Raw genomic sequence first — 7,161 nt, 5'->3', positions numbered from 1 at the left:
CGCCGCCATAACATGCTGAAATCCCCTGTGTGACAACGGGGCGGGGCTGTTAACAGTCACCATTGTCATAATGTCAAATGGAGTGTGTTTTGGCCTGGGAGGGGGCTTGGTGTAGGTGTGGTATCAGCAGGAGGGAAAACACGCCACCTGCTGACTGTTGCTTCTTGCCCCTGTTCACTACCAGCCCCCCTCAATTTGAACATTGAAGTCCTAACAGAATCCCTTAACCCGCCCGCTCACTGGGAGACCCACATGGTCCCTGGTTCATTCCCAGGCTAGCCCCCTTGGCATTCCCGGGGCATACAAACGGAGGGGAGGGGAAGTTCAGTGCGTGTGGGATGGGGTGATTTGACTCTTGCAGGTTAGTGCCTGCATACTAGATTCTCCCCTACCGTGCCTCCAACCTGCGCTGTGACAGGGACTGCACTGAGTCTGCACTTCAATTAGGCTGTGTGCCTAATTCATGCGTCCTGCGTCCCCTGCACAGTCTATGGAGACTGTGTAGAGGCCGTACGCACGTTGCATAGTAGAACGCAGCGATTCAGCTGTTGCCCGAATCGCTGTGTTCTAAGAAGTGACATGTCACTTCCGTGCGCTTTGCCGGCAGCTCCTGCTCTGTCTATGGCAGGAGCTGCAGGCTGAGCGCACGTTCTCTACCGGCACCATGCGCCTCAGAACGGAGCTTTTCAGCTGCGCTCTGAGGCACACCTTTTAGGTGCCGTGCAGAGCGCACACAGCCCTACCCAGCTCCTCCTCGGCACTGGCGACGGTGTCTGGTCGGCGGTTGCTGGGCGGCGGGTGGGCGGGGCCAATGACAAAGAGCGCGAAGCGCTCTTTTTCAAACTTAATGGCGGCTCAAGCTGACCGGCGGGCGGGTAGTTCCCTCAGAACGCCGCTCGCCGGCGCACGTAGCTTGAGCCTCAGCAGGGAGGGAGCCGCTCATAGCAAACAGCGCCGTGAGCAGAACGCTTTCCTCCATGCTGATTTTAGGGGAGGAGGGTGGGGGTGGGGGTGGGAGGAGGGGGGGGGGGGTGGGGGGAGGGGGGGGGTGAGGTTGTTAAATAATGGCGAGCACAAGCGGACCAGCGGGCGGGTAGTTCCCTTAGAACGCCGCGCTCACCGGTCACACATCGCTTGTGCCTCAGCATAGAGGGAGCCGCTCACAGCTAACAGTGCTGTGAGCTGAAACGCTTACCTCCCTGCTGATAGCTCTCTTACCGCCTCCAGGAGCGGGTCCCTGTGTCCGGCTGCCCAAACAGGTCCGGGTCCTGCAGCCGAGAGGCTGGAAGCTGGGCAGCACGGTGATATGTATCCAGGAGGCGGGGCTTAGGCCAGTCACACCACAGGAGGCGGGGGCGGCAGGTCAGTGTCTTTCTAGGGGGAGACCTCTATTTAAACATGCATAGGGGCCAGCAGTCAGGGGGCAGCATCTCAAGTTTCTGGCTGCAGTGCCCCTCATTGTGTTATAGCCCACGTGTCATGATAACACTTGTACCATCTTTTCATTTAGATTCCACCTACAATTATTTACCGATTCCAGTTCTGAAATAGGCTTTCATGATCTACTCACTAGAATTCTCAAGTGCATAAGGTACTGAGACATATACATGTTCACACCATTATAAAGAACAAAGTATAAACATTGAGGTTTTTCTCACACCCATGTTCCTGTGTTCTTTGATATGATATGTGTTCATTTCCTTCACTATATAGGATTGCAAGTTTTCCATTTGTACCTTAATGGCAATGACGCTATACAATTGAACACATATCATCCTGTTATCCATATAGGTGTGTATTTACCTGCTTGACTATTTTTGGTTGTTTGATCCAGAATGTTTCTCCAGATAGGTCATGTGGAAATTTTCTTTCCTCAGTACAAATGTTTTCACTATGGCTTTGGAAAAATTTTTTGTATGTGCATCATGGTCATTTGACCCATTGTACTCTCAAGTAGCAATATATTGTACTGTTATGTTGTACTATGTACTAATTACGTGTTTATATGGTTTTGTAACCCTTTATGATCTTAGCTAACTTTATCCTTGATAAAGACCTAAAAACAAGGTCGAAACGTTGGATGAATTATCCTTTTGCACAAATAAAGAATTTTCAGCATTCCAAGAGTTCTTTTCTTACGTTATTGATCACTATAGTGTGCCAGAGCTATTTCTATTGAATTGACTCTTATTTTTTCTGAGCACCTGCTATATACACAGTGACCCAGACATATTCAAGTTTCATTCAGAAGGCAGAGGGAAGCCTTAGCAGCTGAGCCTATATCTTGGCTTGTGAGCATTAGAACAGGCCGGCGATTACAGGGTAACATGAAAAATGTCCAGCTTGCATTATGACTAGAACATGACAATATCCTTTTAAGTACTAACCTATGATGCGTTCCTAAGCAGTTGATGTTATATGTTCTACATTTCATTTTCTGCATACTTTACAAGTAGTAGAATTTGCTTTGATATAGGCAACTGGATTTTCACAATGAAAAGGCAAAGGATAACGCCCGAAAAAGACGCCATACATTATGTCAGTGCCATCACTGACAAACCTGGATTGACCATGAAATACATCAATCCCCTTAAAGGTGAGTTAAAACAAGTTTTAACTAAATTGCCTTAATATTGTCATGCATTAGAATGACTGTCTTAGGTAATGATAAATATTTTCTACAGGAAGAGGAGTGTTTGCTGAAACTGAAATCGAAAAAGGGAGTTTTGTTGCAGAATATCGAGGCGAGCTCACGTATGCACTTACGATGGTAGACAACTACTCGAGATTTATGGTTGTGGTACAAGTCAAAGATCTAATGGCCCATACTGCAGCGAAGGTCTTCCAAGCACACTTATGCAGACCTCATGGCTACTCAGAGAGAGTCCTCACAGATCAAGGCACAGCCTTTGAAGCGGAAATCTTCAAGGACTTCTGCAGCTTTTACCGATGCAGGAAGATGCGCACTACACCCTACCATGCTCAAACCAATGGTTATCAACCTGCTCAGGACTTTACCCCATATTCCAGATGTGGCCTTACAAGTGATTTATAGAGGGGTAACAATACGTTGGGATCACCGGATCTAATCTCCCTTTTTATACACCCTAAAATCTTGTTTGCTTTAGAATAAACAATAACATCATAAAGGTATAGCAGTACCGTTTCAAAGTTTCGGTGTCCCAAGCAGCATTCCATCAGCCTCTGGAAGGTTCCTGGCAAATTGCACAGCTCGAAGGGCATGCTTTTGAACTCGCAGAGACCCATCGGGGTGGCAAAGGCGGTCTTCTCCCGGTCTGCCTCAGCAACGGACACTTGCCAATAGCGACTAGTGAGATCAAGGGTAGAAAAATAATTTGCAGTTCTCAATGCAGCTAGCTATTCCTCAATACAGGGGAGTGGTGCTGTCCTTCTTCTTTAACAGGACCAACGGAGCTGCCCAGAGGCTACAACTGTCACGGATAACCCCAGCCTCCTTCATGTTGCTCAACATGTCCTTGGTACACTGGTAATGTGCAGGTAGTTTTGGCTTATATCTCTCTTTGATGGGTGGGTGTGCACTTGTGGGGATGTAGTGTTTGACCCCTTTTATTCTTCAAAAGTCTAGCGGATGTTTGCTGAAGACTTGCTCGTATTCTTGCACTAGCCTGTAGACCCCCTTCTTGTGATGTGAAGGTGTGGAGTCAGTGCCTACGTGTAATTCCTTACACCACTCCTCTGGCTGACTTGGTGAGCTGTCACTGAATGGGTGGGCTGAAGCAATGGTGGATGCTGCTGTTTGGATAGCATGTGTATCTACTGAGAACAGCTTATCAATGGTGGCAAATCGGAGCAGCTTAATCTCTTGCTCTCCGCAGTTCAACACTCTCATGGGCACTCTTCCCTTCCATATTAATGAATAAAACTATGATGTAAATAGCATATAGATACCCCACAAATGCAGATAAAAGTAGGTTATGGGAAAAGGGGGAAGAGAGAAACAGGAAAATAGTGGAATAAAGTATACCTTCCAGGTGGGAGAGGAAATGGCAGCACAGCCAGTGGAGGTGAAGCAAGGGGAGCCTGCAACTAAAGAGTTGAGAGCGTTATCACATGGTGACTGAGCCTGATTGTAACGGGAGCATAGAGGTGCCGATCCTGTCTTACCTGCGTTGGTGTAGAAGTGGGTGTCCTGTGGTGGAGTCAGCTATGTGCAGTGGTGGCCGTGGGTTCTTTTATGTGCGACCGTAGTAATAGCTGCGCCCACTTCCTGTATGGGAGTGGAATGCAGTGAGGGTAATGGAACGCACGCCTGCGCATTTGTGTTTAACGTCGCGCATGTGCAGAACGGAGAAAAGGCTGCGCTCACTTCCTAATGAAAGGGAGTGAGACGCATCTGGGAAGGGAAGGGAAAAGATTAGGGTTTGGGGATGATGAAAGGGCTTTCTACGGGCAAGGATGGCAAAGGGTGGCAGTGACGGAAAGTCAGGCAGCCTGTCCTGTCCTGTCCTGTCCGTCCGTCTTTTTGTATCATGAATTGGAAAGACTGCAAGGGGGAGGGGAGGTGCTTGTGTCCAAAAGGAGGAGTTATTCAGATTCATTGCAGTGGGCGGCGGCTGCAAAAAGCACCATTCTTCTTGTTTTTGCTCTGCAAAACAGCCTTTTCAAGGGTTGGCTTGGGTGACAAAATGTCTTCTGTAGGCGTGGGTTTGTCTCCCTCTCCCTAAGATGTGTCCGGTATAGGCCAGGGTGCCACTCAAGGCCGTAACCAATTCGGGTTATAGCTTCTCGGCCTTTTGGCTAAGATCAAGTGTAGTTTCGGAGGACGCTACCTTGGTCGGTACTGGAAGGTGCCTGGGATTGCACGTCTGCCGGCCTTGAGGAAGTGTGTGCGCCTTCTGGTGACACATAGCCCTCTTGTGCCTGGACGGTTCCCAGGCAACGGGAGGCGATCACCTTTGTTATTTTGAAGTCCTACTGATAAACAGAAAAAAAAAAAAATTAAATCTGTTCTTATCAGTTTAATATCTGATACGTCCCCTCTCTGGGGACCATATATTAAATGGATTTTTAGAACAAGGAGATGGAAAAAATCTTGCTCTGTCCACTGCACGCATTGACCTGGTATTGCAGTACCTCCAGGACCGGTGCACCCCTTCTTAACCCAGTTTCCAAAAGCAGAACTCAATTCACCTGATTCAAATGAGCCCCATTAGTTAATTGAAAGAAAGCAAAAACTTTATATGCACCTCAATTTGGCCAATTCACTTTTCACACTTTCACCCTTTTTTTTATCTTTCACACCTTTTACTTGCTTTATTGATGCAAAAAGCTGTGCCAAATAGCAAACTCATCTCCACTCAACTTGACCAACTCTGCTATGTCCCGTGCAGTATCTTATTCTCAGTCTTATCTAGATCATTTGCAATTGAATAGAATAGATCCCTTTTGGCTGCTTATGACTGTGTAAAATATGTAGTTTTACTGGGCTGGGATGAGAGAATCCATTGAAGCATGGTGTAGGGATTGTGGTTCCTGTGTGCTAAGAAGAGAGGCTGGCACCAGCCAGAAAGCCCCATTGCAGCCAATAATCACTTAATAACTTTTTCAACTTGTCATCATATGGGAGGCCTTCCATTCCTTGTAGTAGTCTAGTTGCCCACCTTTGAACTGACTCTAACTTCTGAATGTCCTTATTAAAATGTGGAGCCCAAAACTGGTTCCCATATTCCAGATGTAGCCTTACAAGTGATTTATAGAGGTGTAACAATACGTTGGGATCACGGGATCTAATCTCCCTTTTTATACACCCTAAAATCTTGTCCCAAGCAGCATTCCATCAGCCTCTGGAAGGTTCCTGGCGCATTGCACAGCTCGAAGGGCATGCTTTTGAACTCGCAGAGACCCATAGGGGTGGCGAAGGCGGTCTTCTCCCGGTCTGCCTCAGCAACGGACACTTGCCAATAGTGACTAGTGAGATCAAGGGTAGAAAAATAATTTGCAGTTCTCAATGCAGCTAGCGATTCCTCAATACGGGGAGTGGTGCCGTCCTTCTTTTTTAACAGGATCAACAGAGCTGCCCAAAGGCTACAACTGTCACAAATAACCCCAGCCGCCTTCATGTTGCTCAACATGTACTTGGTACACTGGCAATGTGAAGGTGGTATTGGCTTATAGCTCTCTTTGATGGGTGGGTGTGCACCTGTGGGGATGTGGTGTTGGACCCCTTTTATTCCCCCAAAATCTAGCGGGCTTCCCACCGGTAACCCGCTCCCCAGCTTGGATGGATGCTGAGGGAGCCCCTTTTGCCCGCAGGCTCTGGCCCTGGGAACTGTAGCCTTGGCGGTGACTGTGCTTCCCTCTACGGTGTGAGCTGTTGCCTTCAATCGGGTCTTGACTGCTGGGAAACCCTGGAGGTTCCTGTCGCTAACGGATTTGACCGGTTTTACGGCGACTCCTAGCCTGGTCGGGGTCCGTAGGCCCTGCCGGATGGTGCTGGCTTCTCTTCACTCCCCGATCTGGTACCGGCGGGCCACCGCCCATCCCCGGTCCGTACGGTTCACTCCAATCAGCCTCTCCTGCAGAAGGTCACCACCGTCTGCCAACCTTGCTGAGTGCCCGGGCCACACACCCGGACACGGTCAGTCTCCTCTCCTCTTCACTTCTCTAACTCCAAAACTGATCTCTAATCTGACTCCTTTTCCCGCCTCCAGGACTGTGAACTCCTCGGTGGGTGGGATCAACCGCCTGGCCCACCCCCTGGTGTGGACATCAGCCCCTGGAGGAAGGCAACTAGGATTTGTGTTTAGCTTCGGTGTGCCTAGCCGGAGTGTAGAGTGTGTTGGTGTAGTACCTGTGACGACCTGGCTTGTCCAGGGCGCCCATGTGGGGTGTTGGCAGTGTATTTGCGCCTGCGTTCAAAGGTTTGCTGAATGGATAACTGAACGCTGCGCTGGGACAAGGACGTGCTTGATGATGGTGTTATTTCTGAGTAGGCAACTGCAGGTGCAGGACCGGAGGAGGCTTGTTCGCAGGCAGCATGGACAGGGGATTGGCTCGCATGCACAACCAGCGAAGACGTAGCAGTGACATTAGCAAGCACTGCTCCTCGACTCTGTTGTACTTCCCACAAAGTCGGGTGCTTGGCTGACATGTGCCTGATCATGCTGGTGGTGGTCAGGC

The 7,161-nt window shown here is 49.0% G+C and overlaps 1 pseudogene; it reads left to right on the top strand.

Annotated features, from left to right (window-relative positions):
• Positions 1-4,930: 4,930 nt before the first annotated feature.
• LOC142260794 (U2 spliceosomal RNA) lies at positions 4,931-5,137 on the top strand (annotated as a pseudogene).
• The last annotated feature ends 2,024 nt before the right edge of the window (positions 5,138-7,161 follow it).

Source organism: Anomaloglossus baeobatrachus, unplaced genomic scaffold (genome assembly GCF_048569485.1).
Source record: "Anomaloglossus baeobatrachus isolate aAnoBae1 unplaced genomic scaffold, aAnoBae1.hap1 Scaffold_187, whole genome shotgun sequence".
Classification (NCBI taxonomy): Eukaryota; Metazoa; Chordata; class Amphibia; order Anura; family Aromobatidae; genus Anomaloglossus; species Anomaloglossus baeobatrachus.
The sequence above is the reverse complement of the archived record's forward strand: the minus strand, read 5'-3'. Positions and strand labels throughout refer to the sequence as shown.